Source organism: Garra rufa, unplaced genomic scaffold (genome assembly GCF_049309525.1).
Source record: "Garra rufa unplaced genomic scaffold, GarRuf1.0 hap1_unplaced_007, whole genome shotgun sequence".
Taxonomy (NCBI): Eukaryota; Metazoa; Chordata; class Actinopteri; order Cypriniformes; family Cyprinidae; genus Garra; species Garra rufa.
Window position 1 is genome coordinate 528458 of NW_027394282.1, and position 20145 is coordinate 548602.

At 38.7% G+C, this 20145-nt stretch overlaps 1 non-coding gene across 1 annotated transcript; it reads left to right on the plus strand.

The window, feature by feature from the left end:
- Window positions 1-540: 540 nt before the first annotated feature.
- On the plus strand, window positions 541-659 carry LOC141313598 (5S ribosomal RNA). Its single transcript, XR_012349670.1, has one exon. It is a non-coding gene; the product is annotated as a 5S ribosomal RNA (ribosomal RNA).
- Window positions 660-20145: the final 19486 nt, after the last annotated feature.

Genomic DNA, 20145 nt, shown 5'->3' on the forward strand with positions numbered 1-20145 from the left:
AAACTGTTGGATTGAGGAGTTGCTAATTTTAGAGCTCACCTTTCCATTCACCACCTGCAAACTTTGGATTACACTTTCTGTGGATTGTATATACACTGGTGGACACTCACATTGGACTTATCAACACACTGGGGTTCTTGGACTGTTTTTAGGGTATGGACAAATGAACTGTATTCTTTTAACAGAGTTTACCTGTTTTTAGGGTATGGACAAATGAACTGTATTCTTTTTAACAGAGTTTACCTAGTTTTATCGTGTTGTTTTAAAGTCTTTTATGTGAACCTTGTAAATACACCAAATCTATTTAAACCAATTTTCTTTTATGTCTCATTCTTTTAACCACTAGTCATCTCTCACAGTTAAATCTGACCCCATTTTAGTCTTGTAACTCGGCTGATAAGGCCGATTGTTACACTTTTATGGGAGACCGCCTGGGAATACCAGGTGCTGTAAGCTTTTGCCTTTTCTTCACTATTTATATAATAGGCTGGCTTTTACGGAGGCTGATCTTTAAATAGCCCACTTTTTGGAGCAGCCCTCGCTTATGGCCATACCGCGCTGAGAGCGCCCGATCTCGTCTGATCTCGGAAGCTAAGCAGCGTCGGGCCTGGTTAGTACTTGGATGGGAGACCGCCTGGGAATACCAGGTGCTGTAAGCTTTTGCCTTTTCTTCACTATTTATATAATAGGCTGGCTTTTACGGAGGCTGATCTTTAAATAGCCCACTTTTTGGAGCAGCCCTCGCTTATGGCCATACCGCCACCTGAGGGCGCTAGTGAGTCACTGGTGTGCAGGAAGTGTTTGGCTGTTTTTTATATTTGTTTTGTTTGTTTGTTTGTTTTCGGCGATTTTTGGAATACGTCTTTATTTTTTCAGTGTTTGTTTGAGTATTTTTGTCTCTCCTCCCAGCAGCCTGTGCTGTTTTGGGGGGGGGGGGATTTTTCTTTTTTTCTTTTTTTGTTGTTTTTGTTAAAACGGACAGCTCAAAGATAACTGACACAAGAATGGCGGACGGCACATGGCGTGGGGATGATAATGGACTGGCTCAACGACAACGAGATGGGAAAGAAAAGCAAAAGGAAGCAAAGAAGGAGAGTGGAAACAGAGTATATCTAAAAGAAGCAACTGTGACTGTGGACGTGGGACATGTAAACGATGCAAGGGCTGTGGATATTATCAAGGCAGTGGTGGAGCGGATCGGCGATGGAAGGATTTTGGCAGTAAGACCCAAACAAATGAAGGAATATGAAATAACACTTGAACACGAGGATGACACAGAACTTTTAATTGATGGTTTGATGATAAATGGCAAGAACTGTGAGGTAAAAAGGCTGCAAAACAGAGATTACATTGTCTCCTTTATGCATCTGCCTGTCTACATTGTTGACGAGGAAATTTTAAATAAACTAGAAGGTTGGGGAGTTCTCCCAATTTCAAAAATTAAAAGAAGGGTTTATCCGGGCACCAGCATTGAGGACGGGACGAGGTTCGTGAGAACACGGTTCCCAAAAGAAGTTGCATCCCTCCCGTATAGCACAAAATTTGAAACGGCAGAAAGTCCGCAGTATTTCCGGGTGATGCATAGCCATCAGGTGAAGATCTGTCGGCTGTGCATGTGCCCGGATCATGAGATTAAACACTGTCCTGATTTCAAGTGCTTTAAATGTGAGGGGAGGGGGCACTTCGCGAGAGAGTGTAATGCAGTGACGTGCCCGGATTGCAATTTGGTTTTAAATAAATGTGTGTGTGGAATAGGGAGTGAGGAGGAGGAGTAGGAGGATGAGCAGTGAGTAGACAGGCAGATGCATGAACGAGACAATGAGCAACGAGAGGAGAACACAACGGCAATAAGAGATGTGGAAGAAGCAGCAAATAAAGACACTGAATATCATGACAAGGATGATAATGAGCAGGAACTGCAATCACAGGAGGATGGGGAAGCGTGGAAACAGACGGACTTGACTGAAAATTTGCAAGTTGATTTGGACATAATGGAAAATAATGATCAAACTGGCGATGAACTTAGTGGTGCACAAAAGGATGTTGAGGTATTGACACAAAAGGGTTTGACTGAATGTTTGAAAAATGCCATGGACAAAGTCGAACCTAAAGACCAAAGGAGTAAAGAGCAAGCTGCAGTAAAGGAAAACAAAGAGGGAAAAGAAAAGGAGGAGAAGCAAATTAAACTAACTAAAAGAAGATCAATAAAGGTAATGCCAAATTTAGAGGTTATCAGGAAAAAGAAAGTGCTTAAAGAAGTCTCGTTTGAAAGTATGAATAAATATGAACTGTTAAAGGACGTGGAGGAGATGGACTGAGATGATGGACTCTATGTATATTTTTATATGTTTTATGCTTTTGAGAGTTGTTACCTTTTATGTTAGAGGACTTTTAGACATAGGGTAATTTGAAAATGTGGAAAGTTGGGAAGAGGAGTCGCAGTCTTAATAAGGGAAAACAGTGGAGTATTGTGTAGGAAAGTACATAATGACAAAGATGGGAAATGTATAGCATTCGAAATGGAGTTTGAAGAGAAAAAAGTAATGATGGTTAATGTTCATGCACCGACGGAAGAGAATGAAAAGAAACAGTATTTCAATGTGTTAAGAGACTTATTAAAGAAACATAGAGAGGTTATTATGATGGGCGATTTTAATACGGTCTTCAGTAAATTAGAAATGGGTGAGGGAATGGTTTTTAAAACAGATAAAGGAAGAAAGGAACTGGAACTATTAATGCGAGAAAATAATATAATTGATGTATTGAGAGAGAGAAATGGAAAAAAGAAAGAATATTCAAGGAGGCAATTAGTGGGGAATTTTATGTGTAAAACAAGAATTGATTTTATTTTATGTACAAGGAACATTGAAGGTTTTATTGGTAGCATTAAATATGAAGAATCAAGTTTAAGTGATCATAAACCTATCTTTATACAAGTAGACTGGAGTTCTGTGAAAAGAGGGCCGGGGGTATGGGTTTTAAACACAGAGATTTTGAAGAATGAAGGCTATGTGCTAAGCATTAAAGAAATTATTGAAAAAGAAAAGGAGAATGATATGTATAATGAAGATAAAAGAATATGGTGGGAAAATGTTAAATATTTAATTTAAAAATTCACAATAAAGTACTGCAAGTTAATACAGAGATGTAAGAGAAATAACGAGAGAAAAATTAGGGAGAAATTGGAAAAGGAATTAAATGAGAATGGGGGAGATATACAAAAAATTAAAGAATTACAGAGATTATTGAAAGAAATGGAGGAGGAAAAATATGAAGGTGCGAGGTTAAGAAGCAAGGCTAAATATACTGTGGACGGTGAGAAATGTACAAAATTTTTCTTCGATCTAGAGAAAAGAAGAGGTAAAGCTGAAATGATTAAAGAAATAAGAGGAAAAAATGGTACAGTGGTGGAAACAAATGAGGAAATATTAACAGAAATAAAAGCATACTATGAGAACCTGTTTAGGGCAGAGGGGGTAGGGGAAGAAGATAAACTGGAGTTACTGAAACAAATAAAAGCAAAAGTAGAAGAAGTGGATAAAAAAGAGTGTGATGAAGAGATAAGAGAAGAGGAGATAAAAAGAGCAATAAGTGAATTAAACAAAAAGAAAAGTCCAGGTATAGATGGTTTGGGGAGTGAGTTTTATATAGTTTTTAAAGATTTTTTAACTAGCATTTTAAAGGAAGTTTATGAAGATGTTTTTAAGAAAGGTGAATTAAATCAGAGAATGGGAATGGGACTAATGAAGTTGATATACAAAAGAAAAGGAGAGAGAACGGATTTAAAGAACTACAGACCGATTACAATGTTGAATACGGATTTAAAGATCTTATCTAAAATTTTAGCCAACAGACTAAAGGAAGTCATGCCGAGCATAATTACAACTAACCAAGTGTACGGAGTGAAAGGTAGGGATATAGCAGATACATTTTTTAGTGTAAAAGACATGATAAGATACATACAAGAAAAGAACAAAGATGGGTTTATTATCAGTCTAGATTTTGAGAAAGCTTTTGACAGGGTGGACTATGGTTTTTTATTTGACATTTTAAAAAGTTTTGGTTTTGGAGAGAATTTTATGAAATGGATTAGGATTTTATACAAGGATGCAGTAACAAAAATTAAATGTAATGGATTTTTAACACAGTGTTTTAAAATTACCAGATCAATTAGACAAGGATGTCCGTTGTCAGCTCTTTTATATTCTTTAGTTGCGGAACCTTTGGGACTGATGGTGAAACGTGAAATGGGAATAAGTGGGATAGGAGCTGAGGGAGAAAAAAGTAAAATTTTTCAATATGCGGATGACACAACATTATTTCTAAAAGATCTGGAGAGTGTGAAAATAGCAATGCAAACCGTACAACAATTTTGCAGGGGATCAGGAGCTAAAATAAATGAGGACAAAACGGTGTATATGAGATTTGGAAGGGCAGGGGTTTTAACAGAGCACTTTACTTTTAAGGAAACTACAGAAATAAAGATTTTAGGTGTTTTAATGGGGAGGGATGAAAAGAAAACAGAAGAAACTATGTGGCAGGAAGTTTTAGGAGGGATTGAAAGACGTTTGACTTTTTGGAAATTGAGAACATTAACTTTAAAAGGGAAAGTTTTAGTTCTTAATGTTTTAATGATTTCAAAACAGTGGTATATTTTATATGTGTCATCAATGCCGTTGTGGGCGGAAAAAAGGCTGAAAAAATGTTTTTTAGATTTTTTATGGGATGGCAAGCCTCCAAGAATAGCATACAACACTTTAATAGGAGCTGTGGGAAAGGGAGGACTGGGGTTAATGGAAGTGGAACAAAGAAAAAACAGTTTCAGAGATAAAATAATTAAAAAGTACATGGATGAAGACAACAAAGCGGAATGGAAGAGAACAATCGGGTATTTTTTTAAGTAAGTGCAGTAATTTTAACTTGGGGGATAATGTTTTATGGATGAAAACAAACAAGTGGATGACGGAAGGGCTGCCCGATTTTTACAAAGAACTATTGGGGGCATGGAGCAAATTTTTAACTAATGTGCATTTTAAGCCACAAGGAAGAGAGAACATTTTAAATCAGCCTTTATTCTTAAATAACTGCATTTTAAATCAAGGGAAGGAGATATTTAAAAAAAACATGGTGGAATGTGGGAATCACAAAGGTCAGAGATGTTTTATATGAATTCAGGGAGGGATTTTTACCAGTTCAATACATCGTGGATGTGATGGAGGAGGCAAAAGAAGAATACAGTAAACAAGAAATAACAAACAAATATGAAACCATTAAAAATGCAATACCCAAAGAGTGGATTAAGAAAATAGAGAGTATGGAAGGAGAGCAAACAGGGGAAAATATCTTTGTGAAACTGGGGGAAAAAAATTATGATTTTAAAGAGTGTACTGTGAAAATGTTTTATTGTGTTTTTAGAGATGGTGTGAGGGGGAGGTGTGTCGAAACAAAGTTAGAATGTTTGGAATATTTTATAAGGCATAAAGTGGTTTTTACTGAGTCGGTTTTATACAAGGTGGGAATGGAACAAAATGCATTGTGTAAAGTGTGTCATGACAAAGAAGAGGGGATTTTACATTTGTTTTTATATTGTAAGGAATTGGAGGATTTTTTACGAAAATGTAAATGTTTAATTAAAGACGTGAGCGAAGGTTGGGATGAAAATGTAATGGAATGGGAAAGAGTGGTGATGTTGGGGTGGGAAAAGAAGTGCAAAAACAAAAAGTTTATAAATCTGTGGATAATGTCGATGAAAAGTGCAATATGGGAAAGAAGAACTGTGGCTAAAAAAGAAAAAATTGTGTTAGATGTTTGGAATGTGTTTAAAAGGAAAACTGAAGTGTACATGGAAAGACTGTATGTGCATTTTAAGTACGAAAATAATTTAGATGCTTTTTATCAAGTTTTTACTCCACACGTTTGTTGTGTATTAAAAGATTTGATGTGGAAACTACCAGAACTTGAAATAGATCTCTTAAATTCTGAATGTATATATAGAGAATGTGATGTGAAAAATGTGTTGTTTATGGAAACTTTTAATTTTATTGTATTTTAATGTTTGAAATTTCCTAATAAAAAAAAGCGCGCCCGAAAAAAAAAAGAGCGCCCGCTCTCGTCTGATCTCGGAAGCTAAGCATGGTCGGGCCTAGTTAGTACTTGGATGGGAGACCGCCTGGGTGCTGTAAGCTTTTGCCTTTTCTTCACTTTTTAATATAACATGCTGGCTTTTACGGAGGCTGATCTAAATGGATGGTTGGCCTGTCATGTGACTAGACACATGACAGGAAGCAGGAAATACAACTGTATAAGAGAGCAGCATGACAAATAAAGGACAGTCACCAAACTGTTGGATTGAGGAGTTGCTCATTTTAGAGCTCACCTTTCCATTCACCACCTGCAAACTTTGAATTACACTTTCTGTGGATTGTATATACACTGGTGGACACTCACATTGGACTTATCACCACACTGGGATTCTTGGACTGTTTTTAGGGTATGGACAACTGAACTGTATTCTTTTAACAGACTGAGTTTACCTAGTTATAGCGGGGTTTTTTTTTAAGTATTTTATGTGAACCTTGAAAAAAACCAAATCTATCTAACGCAATCTTCTTTTATGTCTCATTCTTTTAACCACTAGTCATCTCTCACAGTTAAATCTGACCCCATTTTAGTCTTGTAACTTGGCTGATTACAGGGTTGGGGCCATTCATGAATTGAATTGAGAATGAATGATAAATTCCAATTCACTTCCTGGAATGGAATAGTACATTAAATATTGTAAATCACATAAACGACAAACATATAAAAGAAATACAAAGTACTCTATGTTTAGTACGTTAAGCATGATCATTTCACATGCCAAATTTCAGGAAATTATGATAATTCGATGATTTGATATGATTCGATTTATAATGCTTCAGAAGATTGGTATCAAATCCAAACACATCCTTTGCTTTTGAACTTTTCAATTTAGAGATTATGTTTTCTACTTCATTTTCTGTAATTATTTGAATATTAAACTTTGAATTTTGATTTGAGGCATCCATATGGAGGTCGGTGTTGCCAATATTTTGCTGATAGTCACAAGAATTAGAAAACAGTTGTGCAATTTCATCAATGGTACTTTGGAAATAATCATTTAATTTAGTTGCTAGGCTGAAAGGTACCAACTCATTGTCAAATTTGAGTTCAAGGTCTTTATCAGCATTATGCTTACTTTTACCAAGGAGTTTGTTAATATTTTCCCAAATTAGCTTACAATTTCCTTTGGCACCATTAATTACAGTGATAAAAAATTTGCTTTTGCCATTCTCAAAGCTTGTGTGACTTTATTCCTTGCAGATACAAAATTTAATCGATCAATTGTTAATCCAGATTGTAATGATTTTTTAAGTAGTTTGTCTCATGTAGTTTGTAGTCATAAGCTGTTTACACTCACTATTGATCCAAGGCAAGGAATAAACTCGTGTCTTTAAATGACCCGCTTTCTGAAAGTGAGACAGAACCCCTTTAATAGAGGAGGATAGTAGATCACAACATTTATTAGTGTCATCACAAGATAATATATTAAACCAATCAAAATTATTAAGAGCTGCAGTTAAACGTTGTTCTTGGCTCTTTGGAATAAATGTTTGTTTTATATTAGTGCTTTTACTAACACTTCTCATACGTTTTTTTAGTCAACTTTCTAGAGAAGAATATGGCATTGTGGTCAGACAAGCCAGTCAAGAAATTGTATGTTTTTATCATTCTATCTAGTTTGTTAGAGAACACCAGGTCTATTAAAGTTTTAGAACGATTTGTTATTCTAGTTGGATCACTGATCATTTGTGTTAGTCCAGAATTATCTGTAATTTCTTTTAGTTTCTTTCTGTCACTTTTGTTGTCCCAATTTACATTTAAGTCTCCCATTAGAATAACCTCATTATTAAAGTCACAACAACTCAAAACTACTTTAAATTGATCATAAAAATCTACTTTTGCTGAAGGTGGGCGATAAAGACATAAAACAGTAAATGACATTTCTGCTGAGAGTGACACTTTAACTCCAACACATTCAATTGAGATTTCATTAAGCCAAATTATTTGTGTACATTTTAGAGAGTCCTTCATATAGAGTAACACCCCCCCCCCCCCCCCTTTCCTTGATGCCTATCCTTTCTAAAGACATTGTAGCCTTGTAATGATACCACTGCTTGTGGGGAAGAGGGTTTAAGCCAAGTTTCTGAAAGTCCCATGAAATCTACATTTAATTAATGAGAAGATGATCCAATTGTTCCCTCTTAGGGGCCATACTGCGTATGTTCAGATGGCCACCCAAGAGCCCTTTGTTTTTACACTGTGGATCCCATATAGTTCTGGCTTGATTAAGAGTCTGAAATAACTTACATGATCAATGTTTTTTAAGTACAGTGTTCCTCTGTGTACGCATGGGTGCAATGGGTTGTGGTGACATATTGGGCTTAGTTGTAATAGGGTCCTGCAGTAGTGGTGTTAGCCCAGGGAACTGCTGAAGCCCAGGTAGCAGTGGTAAAAATTAGCCCAGGAAGCTATTGTAGCCCAGGTAGCAATGGTGGAATTAGCCCAGGAAGCTGTTGTAACCCAGGTAGCAATGGTGGAATTAGCCCAGGAAGCTGTTGTAGCCCAGGTAGGAGTGGTGGGATTAGTCCAGGAAGCTGTTGTAGCCCAGGTAGCAGTGGTGGGATTAGCCCAGGAAGCTGTTGTAGCCCAGGTAGCAATGGTGGAATTAGCCCAGGAAGCTGTTGTAGCCCAGGTAGGAGTGGTGGGATTAGCCCAGAAAGCTGTTGTAGCCCAGGTAGCAGTGGTGGAGTTAGCTCAGGAAGCTGTTGTAGCCCAGGTAGCAGTGGTAGAGTTAGCTCAGGAAGCTGTTGTAGCCCAGGTAGCAGAGGAGGAATTAGCCCAGGAATCTGTTGTAGCCCAGGTAGCAGTGGTGGAGTTAGCTCAGGAAGCTGTTGTAGCCCAGGTAGCAGAGGAGGAATTAGCCCAGGAAACTGTTGTAGCCCAGGTAGCAGTGGTGGAATTAGCCCAGGAAGCTGTTGTAGCCCAGGTAGCAATGGTGGTATTAGCCCAGGAAGCTGTTGTAGCCCAGGTAGCAATGGTGGAATTAGCCCAGGAATCTGTTGTAGCCCAGGTAGCAGTGGTGGAGTTAGCTCAGGAAGCTGTTGTAGCCCAGGTAGCAGAGGAGGAATTAGCCCAGGAAACTGTTGTAGCAGTGGTGGGATTAGCCCAGGAAGCTGTTGTAGCCCAGGTAGCAGAGGTGGAATTAGCCCAGGAAGCTGTTGTAGCCCAGGTAGGAGTGGTGGGATTAGCCCAGAAAGCTGTTGTAGCCCAGGTAGCAATGGTGGAGTTAGCTCAGGAAGCTGTTGTAGCCCAGGTAGCAGTGGTAGAGTTAGCTCACGAAGCTGTTGTAGCCCAGGTAGCAGAGGAGGAATTAGCCCAGGAATCTGTTGTAGCCCAGGTAGCAGTGGTGGAGTTAGCTCAGGAATCTGTTGTAGCCCAGGTAGCAGAGAAGGAATTAGCCCAGGAATCTGTTGTAGCCCAGGTAGCAGTGGTGGAGTTAGCTCAGGAAGCTGTTGTAGCCCAGGTAGCAGAGGAGGAATTAGCCCAGGAAACTGTTGTAGCAGTGGTGGAATTAGCCCAGGAAGCTGTTGTAGCCCAGGTAGCAATGGTGGTATTAACCCAGAGAACTGCTGTAGCCCAGGCAGCAGAAGTGGTGTTAGCCCAGGGAGCTGCTGTAGCTGTAGCACAGGATTAAAAACAGGTCCAGGGTTTTGCTCAACATCGCCAGCCAGAAGTATTATCATCAAAAGATACATAACCCCAGGAGATGATCTAGATGCTGTTTGATCAAGTTTACCTTGGGGCGGCCGAGCATGACCACAATCCAGGATTCTTGCATACAGAAGATGTTGGCTCCTCTTTGCTGGGTAGAGAGTTAAGCTATCCATTTTCCTTGGACACGTTAAACTCAAGAGGAGGTAGAAAGACAGGAGAAAACCAGACAAGCATGGCACAATCCAAGGGTTTTTGATAAACTTTTGTGGCAAACACACAGGTCCTGCCAAACAATGTGGCTGCACCCTGGCGGCCATCTTGCCAAAACCTGTTTTGGGAGTGGTTTTACTTTAAGTTAGTTTTTTGTGTTTTTTTTTTCAGTTCTAAAACCACCTAACGGCAGCATTTTTGCTGGCTTGAGGGTGGTTAAACCTTTTTTTCTTATATATATTTTTTTTATAAAAAAAAAAACGGACAGATTAATGGATTACGACGCAGAACTGGCTGGAGAGAGACAGATGGCAAATGACACTGGACTGGCAGGAGGAACACGCACGGCAATGGACACTGGACTGGCTGGAGGAACACGCACTGCAAACGATACTGGACTGACAGGAGGAACACGCACGGCAATGGACACTGGACTGGCTGGAGGAACACGCACTGCAAACGATACTGGACTGGCAGGAGGAACACAAACGGCAAACGACACTGGACTGGCAGGAGGAACACAAACGGCAAACAACACTGGACTGGCAGGAGGAACACAAACAGCAAACATCATTGGACTGGATAAACGACTATGAGCTACAAATGGAAAAAAACAGGAAGTAAGCGAAAAGTTTGTGGACCAAAAATATTTAAAGGAAGCTACACTGATTGGGAATGTGGAGAATGTGATTTGGGTGAGAGTGGAGGACATTATTAAAGCTGTAACGCAACAATGTGGACATGGCAAAATTTTAGCGTTAAGACCAAGACAAGGGAAAGAATTTGAACTGACAATGGAAAAAGAAGAAATATGTGAAAAACTAATTGATGGACTAAGAATAAAAGGAGTGGACTGTGAAGTAAAAAATCTACAAAACAGGGATTATGTTGTTTCCTTCATGCACCTGCCTGTCTACCTGGATGACAAAGAAATTTTAGTTAAATTGGAGGGATGGGGAGTTGATCCCATTACGAAAATTAAAAGAAGACGCTACCCGGGCACCGACATTGAAGATGGAACAAGGTTCCTTAAGGTGAGGTTCCCCAAGCAAGTGGGGACAACGATGCCATATAGCACATGGCTAGAAACAGCCGAAGGGCCGCAGTACTTCCGGGTGATGCACAGCCATCAGGTGAAGACCTGTAGGCTGTGCATGAGCCCGGATCACCTGCTAATAGAATGCCCAAATTTTGTGTGCTACAAATGTGAGGAGAGGGGACATTTTGTACAAGATTGCAATGCTGTCAGGTGCCCGTGGTGTCAGGAAGTTTTAAATAAATGTGAATGTTGGATGGAGGGAGAGGAAGGGAAGAACAGGTGGACAGACAGGTGCATGAAGGAAACAACGAGGAGGAAGGACTACAACAAAAAGAAATGGAAGGAGGACCGAGCTGCAGAGAGGAAGGAGAAAGAAGAGAAGACAACATTATTAATAACAAACAAACAAATGGAGCAGGACACTCAATGGACAGAGATGGAGATGTCGGACAGTTTTAATACTTTTCTGGGTGATGTGGAGAGAGATGGACATAGAAGGTTGGATCAAGTTAAAGAATAAAGATGGACAAAATGGACAAAGACAGAGGAGGGAACGGACAAATAAGAAGGAGAACACTTAAGGTAAAACCAAATTTGGAAAGTGCAAGAAAAAAGATTATGACAGAGGCTAACAGATTTGATGTGCTAAGGGGCCTGGAGGGAGAAAATGATGAATAATGATTTTTAAGTATTTCTTTTATTTACTTTTAATGGTTTTAAGTTGTGTTGCTTTTAATGCAAGGGGTCTGATGGACATGGGGAAGTTTGAAAAAGTAAAAGAAAAATGTAAAAGGGAAGACATTGTTGCATTACAAGAAACAAACATCTACATGATAGATGTGTGGAGAGAAAGAAATGAAAAGAAAAAATAATTTTCGAGAAGACAAATAGTAGGGCAGTTTGTATGCCAAACTAGAATTGACTTTTTTTATGTACAAGAAATGTGGAGAATTTTATAGAAAATATTAAGTACAAACAAACAAGTTTTAGCGATCATAAGATTTTATCTTTTAAGTTGGACTGGAGTCAAATGCAAAGAGGTCCAGGAGTATGGATTTTAAATACACAGATTTTAAAGATTGAAGATTGTGTTTTAAAAGTGAAAGAAATTATAGAAAAAGAAAAGGAAAATGGAATGTTTGCACATTAAATTCGAAATAGACATACATCAGTGCAACATCAGTGTGTCATTTCTATTGTTTATGTACATTTTAAGCATTATGAAATATGTTTTTGTTGACAATTTCTTTCATCTTTCCACAGGAGATGTAGAAGAAGATGCCATAGGGACATTTCAAAATCAGTTAGGATGGGTTCAATCTTCGAGGGTTCACACATGGAACTTTCGCAGTGTCATCATTATGTCATCATTCACTCACTGACACCATGTTCAAAACCTGAAAAAAATGTATTTGTTCTGCTATACATAAAGGAAGACATTAGTACTTCCATAGTAGATGTTTTTACTATTATGACAGTAAATGTGGCATAAGAATCTATTTGGTTACTGACATCAAATGATGACAGAATTTTCATTTTTGGGTGAACTATCCCTTGATGGTTATATGGTTATGACTTTATGGCTATATATATATATATATATTAGGGGTGGGCATAGATTAATTTTTTTAATCTAGATTAATCTAGATTAAAATGGCTAATTTGAATTCTGCTGAAGGCTTCAGAATATGCGTGCTACCCAAATAATGACTAAAAGTAAGTCTTCGAGAACGGGCCAGGTGGCGCATTAGATCAGGCGCTCATCTCCTGTTTCCAAAATGCATCACAAACTGCTTGACAATTGCATTTACAACATAAGTACCTATACAAACTTGTGTAACCAAGTACTTCTGCGCAAAAGGCTGCACGACGTGCGCATTGCCGTTAAATACACAGACGCGCACGGGAAAGAATAGCCTATCTGCGTGCATAGTCTTCCATTAAACTGCGTTGCTTTTAGAAGCGTCAATTCAGTTGTTGCATATAGTTTAATGTCTTTATTTCGGGATTATCAAAGTAAATTATAACTCAAACTTGAGATTTTACTGGGGCACAGCAGATTTTCACTGGGGCGCGTGCCCCAGTAAAAAGGGTCTAGCAACGCACCTGCCCTGAAGCGGCTTCATAGCTGCATTCATGTTTGCAGACTTTGCACGTCTCATTTGATGTGGTCATTTCACAGAAGTTGAAGACTCGTTCTCGCCCCCTACAGTGCAATTCGACTAGGCATACATCATCCGCGCTAAAATATCAAGGTGAAAGTCATCATATCTTGCGTAGTTTAGACCCAGCTCCCAACCCAACTTTGAGAATAGATTAACGGCAATATTTTTTTTAACGCCCGATAAGAGTCTCACGTTAACGCAGCACGTTAATGCCGATAACGGCCCACCACTAATATATATATGGTTTAACACCATTTTAAATTGCCAGTTTTGCTCAAGGTCTCAGGAAAAGACATATCGACTTGATTGAGGAAGGGGCTGCTGGAAAAAGTTCATCAATGTAATCAAATATATGATACTCTTCGCCACTGCTGTGTCACTGCAATTAAAAGACTTGAGAGAAGAAAAAAGATGAGGATTGGAAGACTTTTGCTTTTGTCGTCATTGATGAAAGTAAATTCCGCCACAAAAGAAAGGTACAACATTGAATGTTAGATGCTGTTGAGATTACAATCAAGAATAAAAATATTTAAGATTAATAATAACATCATTTTGATTTGACTATGTGTAGTTCAAGCGTGGACGATTTGGGAGAGCATGGCAAAGGAAACATTCGTGGCTCCAGAGGGAATCTGCTACCCATCATATGAAAGTATGTAAGATCTGGGAGTCAAATTCTAAGCGATTGCTGGAGGGCATTACCCTGGAAATCCAGAGGTCTCGCGAGAGCACAATTTAAATTGTCTCTGCAAGACACTCTAGTGTCGAGCAATGATGCATGTTACTGCAATACGTAAGCAATTCTGGGAACCAATCAAATCAGTGTATCTGATGTAGGCGAACCAGATGTGAGCTAAGCTGATGACGACAGCGCTGCGACATCCGGAATCATTAGTAAACATTGAAAGAGATCTACAGATGAAAACCAGTTGTTTAAAACGGCTTTGACCGCTACAATGACCGAGTTAGACTTAGGCTTTTCATTTAAAAGAGGAACAGAAAAACTGCGCTCGAATCGTTCCTTTGCAAGAAGGACGTTTTTGCTGTTTTGCGGACTGGATACGGCAAGAGTTTAATCTATCAGTTAGCTCCGCTGGTAGTTAAGCGTATGTGGCGACCATGAAGAGGAACAGATCCGAAGTGGGCAATGCCAGATAGCATTCGGCAGTCTCGAGTCCTGGCTGTTAAAAAAAAAGTGGCGATATATGTTATCGAACAAGGTCTACCGGGAAAACCTGATCGGGATTGTGGTGGATGAGATGCATCTCATTTACAAATGGTAAGAGTCACTTGGTAAACTTACTGTAACGAAAAACTTAACTATTCAATAGTTATACAGTAGCCTAACTTGAAAAGGATGTCTTGCTGCTGAATGAAACGCTAGCGTCCATCCACATATTAGTTGATAGTTAATGAATAGTTTGATCGGACCAAATTGTTTTATGAGGTTGATTCGGCTGTCGTAATTAATAGTTATTAATCTTGTCCCATTGTTTATGTTATAACATTGAAATCCACTCTTATATGTTCACCGTCGCTCTGGATACATCACACCATGTATTGTTGTGATTGGTCGTGACGTTATCCAACTGTGTGCAGTGAGAGTTTCAAATGCACGCTTGGTGCCGCCCCTCGAGTCAGGCCCTTTTCATTGCTCGATGCCAGACCCTAAATCTTAATAGATTAGGGTCTGGATTTTTCCAGGCTAGGAGAATGGCTGAATGGATTTCAAAATGGTAAAACTCAACTTATTAACTCTGGGGAGCTGGAGAATTAGCCTATTTCCAAAAAAGTGGAGTGTTCCTTTAATAGCCTTTTGTGAGGTTTGCCAGAATTGATCCAAATAGCTGATTATTTTGTCAACGTTGTCGAGATTCCTATGTAGATTGCTGATATCTGTGTGTGTCAGCATTGCACACAGTTTATTTATTTTTTATTTTTTTGCTCATTAAAAAAAAAAAAAAAATCAAACTGATGATGCAACTCAGGAATTATTACAAAGAGAGGCATTTTGGATTTTTAAGTTGAAACTGTTAACCCCTACTGGATTAAGAGATGAATCTTGTGGGTTTTTTTTGTAAAGACAAATAGTTGGAATTGGCTTTACAATTATCCCTCATTGATTAAGCTCAGCTTCCAACAATTTGCAGATGTGCCTAAAGGTGCGGTCACACTGCACTTTTCGTTCCATTGACTTCCATTCATACGCATGCGAATGCTTTAGACCGGAAACGCCAAGCCCATGCAAAATATTTTCGCATTTCGCTGCGTCTGAAAGTTCAAACTTGGTGAACTTTGACCAACGAAATTCGTATCACATGACTCTGTGGGACCAACAGGAGATCGATACGTCACAGCATGACCTCTAGCTGAATGAAAAGAACCTTAAATTTAAACATTTAAAACTGCAACACTGCTGTAAAGTGTAGTAGATTGTGTGTTTTTAAATTTAAAATGTACTATTAGTGTCATGTGCTGAATTTAACTTTTAAAAAGATGCAGCCGAGCATGACGTCATGTCACGACCGTTGCAGCAGCATCCGAAGCAATTTTGCATGTTCAAAGTCTAGTGTGACCGTGCCTTAAGTGTGAAAAGTGTGACATTGCTTTTTGCCTCATGAGCACTGAAACATTGGCTCTTTTGTTTGTTTGTTTTTAAAATATCTTGCATATGAAAAATAAAAGATATATTTTTGATCGACTTTTTTTTTTGTCTGATTTTATTTCTCCAGTGCAAACAACTTTGGCTATCTTCTGCCTATCTTATATATATACAGTACAGACCAGAAGTTTGGGCACACCTTCTCATTCAGGTGCAGTCTGTCAGTCATATAATGGGAGTCAATGGGCACCAAACCTTTAAAAGTAAAGTAAAAAAATTTAAAAAATTAAAAAAAAAAACACGCACAGACAAATCCAAATTAAACCATGCAGCATTTTGCGAGAAACTGAACAGCACCTATATCATTTTTTACCTTTGATACACAGCAATGTGCAACTGTCCTGAACACGAGCTCAGCATCCGGCGTGTTACCTGTGTACCTTTGAACAAGCAAACGTAATCTTTTAGCTTTAAATCAGTTTGAACAATCAGGATAAGCACAAGTAATTACCATTCTGAACAGCCGCTATACCCACAATCTCTGTGCAATGTGTAAACAATACGTGACAGATCGCTTCCGGCGTTTGCGTATACTATTGCTTATTCTCAGGACAGCTGGACATACTGTTCAGTTTCTCACAAAAACCGATCGTTTTGTGTCTTAGGACATCAATGCATCATCACAAGCTGCAGGGTTTAATTTGAATTTGTCTGTGCATGTTTTTTTGTTTTTTTACTTTCAAAGTTTTGGTGAGAGAAAGAGGAATTATGGTCTAGATTATCAGGGATATACACAACAGAATCCTCAACACGATAAGGTTTAATACCCAAGATTAGTTTTGCTACCCTTATATTGTATATCAAGGTTGAAACCCTGAACCATTAAAGGAACACCTTTTTTTTGGAAATAGGCTCATTCTCCAACTCCAAATTCGGTCACAATTTCAAAAAAGCCGGTCACATTTGCAGTTACCTAGCTGGGAACTAATTTCAGGCGCTGCGTGGTATTACTGCGTGATATAACTTCCTTGACCATTACACCAGAATGGGAGTGTAGTTCTTAATCTTATTGGCCTTGAAAATCGCATCTTTACATTTTCCGTCGATCTTATGTAGGAATCTTGGGCGAACAACGTACAAAACAGAAATGGCCATATTCCAAAGAAACAAAAGGACCCTCTTTCTCAGTCAAAATGCTGACACATGACCATCACATGATAATCACCAGACGCTAATTGTATGGACCGCTTTTGTCGAGATCTGCATCTTACGCATCCAGAGAGAAGAAAACGCTCTCTGTCTCAGAGCACCTAAGAAACAAACCTCCAGTCTTCTGAAATAAAGCTGGCATGGCACATGATGCGTCCAGCGTGACTCACATGGTTTTTCGGACTTCCTGTCCCCCTCTCCTCTGACATTCCAAAACACCCCGTCTCTCAATAGAGATACGTACACTGCAAAGACAAACTTTAAGAGACAATCAACTTATTAGTATTGCTATTAGAGCAACAGTATGTTCTCTTTTATATGCCTGCTGTGTTTTATGTGATGATTGGAGTTTAATCTATGCATTATATGCCTTTGGGAAAGGAAGTTGTCAAATGTATTAGCATGCAAGCGATATACTATTGTTTGATATGGGATGAATGATCTTGGCAATTGCAGTTTGTCTGAATGAACGAGAAAATTATATTTTGTTTTGACTTTATGCATTGAAATAGTTTATTGAAGTTAATAACAAAAGTTGCAGAGAAATCGATATCCTAATAAGTTACGTACCAGAAGGAATTACAGGACGAAAAGAAGGTGGCGAGACCCGCCCCTCTAGCAACGCCATTGGATCCCAGCATCTTGGGACGTGCCCTAGCGGCCCGTTTAAAACTTCATGTTCCTAACAGAACTCAGCAATAACTCAGCGTACTCAGAGCTCCCAGCTCTCGCCTCACGCCTTTCGCCTCTTGTGGTTTGAGTGCTTTTCCATCTGCGCTCGACCACTCGACCAAGCACGCGACGGTGCCATCAAAACTCTACAGAACAAACTGAAACTTCGTGACTGCCAAACTCTTCAAAGTCTCGCAACTCTGATACAGAAGAGCTCCGAACGCATCAACCTGCGTAACCAGGCAACCGAAAGATCGGCTCCAGCAACCCAATCCTCAACTTCGAAGGATCTCCCAAAGACTTCATCGACCAGCAACCAACCAGAACTTTCGCTCAGACGAGCCCCCGGAACCCCCGTTCCCGGCACTAATGCAAGTAACAAGATCTCTCTTTACTTCGCTGAAACTGGTGCAAAATACTCCCTAAGTAGTTAAAAGCTAAGTCTCTGCTTTTGTGATTTTCTAAGGTTGCGATCTAAGAACTAGTTAAGATACTAGAACATTTGGGGTTCTCTTCAACTCAGTAATTTCTCATCCCCGGAACTGTATGAGTGTGAGTGTGAATGTGTGTGTGTGTGTGTGTGTGTGTGTGTTCATTTGTGTTTAGTAGAGATTAGTTTTGTGTCTTAGAGTAGTCAATAAATCTTTGTTTCATTAAAAGAAGTGTCTTGAATTTTATGTTCACAAAGTTCTATCTGTGTTTAGAACAAGCTACCTCAGCTTTAAAATTTCCTAACGTAATATTTTGGTTTATTTGTGATCTTGGCCAGGAACATAATATAAACCTTTTTGAGTCAATACAGTATGCTGAATTGACCACTTTGCTGGACGAATGGTTAAGAAGTGTAATCTATTAACTCTGAATCAATTTAATCAAGTTCCGAATCTTTCGATTCGATTCCTTATTTGAATCATTATAAATTTGAGCTAATTAATCCTTACAGATGGTGGAGAATGCGGGCACATCTAACTATTTGAACATAAAACAAGTCATTCTGTATGTGTATTTGTTCTATTTTATCCGGAAGAAATAGTTCAAAGACAGAGAAACAGTTTATTGTGTACTGTATGCTTTATTGTGGCTGCCAGTCTGGAATGAATGAAAGCATAACTTTGAGTTGTTGTGTAAAGAATTTAAACGGCAGTAAAGTTTTAGAAATTGAGACAAAGAAAAGAAGAAAAACGAGCGTGTTCCTTGTTTTTCCTCTCTGTCAAAAGGCCTTGCAGCTAGTGTTTTACCCTGCGAGTTCCAGAGTGAAAACTTAAGCTGACTCCCGGTTTAAGATCTTTAGGCTCGCGACCTAATGCTCTTTTACCAAATATTCACTTAAAACTAACGTTAGTGAAGTTAAGACGTGGCGCTCAGCGCGAGCACCCACACGTTGCTTTATGGGAGAAATTTTGAGATCTTAAAATTGTGTGGCTGAGTCCATATGTGCTGTGGTGTTGTTTAAACAGACAAGCACAGAATTAAGGTCCGCCGAGACCTGTGAAATATGTTGTATTAATCGCAGTAAAGCTGTGGATAAATGTGCCTCACTCTAACGAGTTGAGACAATAATCTAAATAGTGCTTATTTGCTTTGCAATTCCGAAATGTCCTGTCATTTCACGCATTGTATTTAAGACTGCTGAACCACACGCTGGTGGTCGCCATAGAAACGCTGCGACCCGGATATCCTAACACACCTTTTCCGGGGCAGAGTTTCGTTGCGCAGGCGCAGTCCGCCCGCTCATTTTGTAAACAACAAGTGGGATAGTTAAACTAGCTAAAGCTAACGCTAACAAGTGGTAGAGCTAAACTAGCTAAAGCTAAGCCTATGTAAAACCACTGGCTTTGAAGAATAGCAGTGAGCACACAGCGTTAGGGTGATCCGTTGTGTTTGAACTCAGTGTGTGTAACGTTGTTTGGGTGACTCAATCACAAGCTTTGAACTTTAACGATCATTCTGCAAACTTCTTTACTTCATATCTCTGTACACTATTCCTCGTATTTCTTCCCTCCTCCCATGTGACAGGAATATTGACAAATTTAAAGTTAAATCTCTTTTTGATGCGATTGTAACAAACCATTAAAGCCCTATCATAAATCTCAAATTAAAACATTTTATTGTTTCGATTTAAGGCTCTCTCCTTTTTGACTGTTTGCATTGCCAGATTAAACTGTTACAAGCTTTATAATCAAATACTATTTTTAAGCTGATTAATTTGAATACTTTGATCAATCTTAATAAATAATCACATCTCCTTGCCACACCGCAATTTCCGTGATTGATTTAACATTGATTATTTGTAATCAATTTTTAATGAGGCATCATTAAAAAAAAAAAAAAATTTGGTCACCAACTTTCATTGCAAAGTTGAAATTTTATGTTAATTTTTTTTTTAAATTTAAAATTTTAATCTCTAATTTTAATTTTTGATTTAAATTTTTAATTTAAATTTTAAGTTTAAT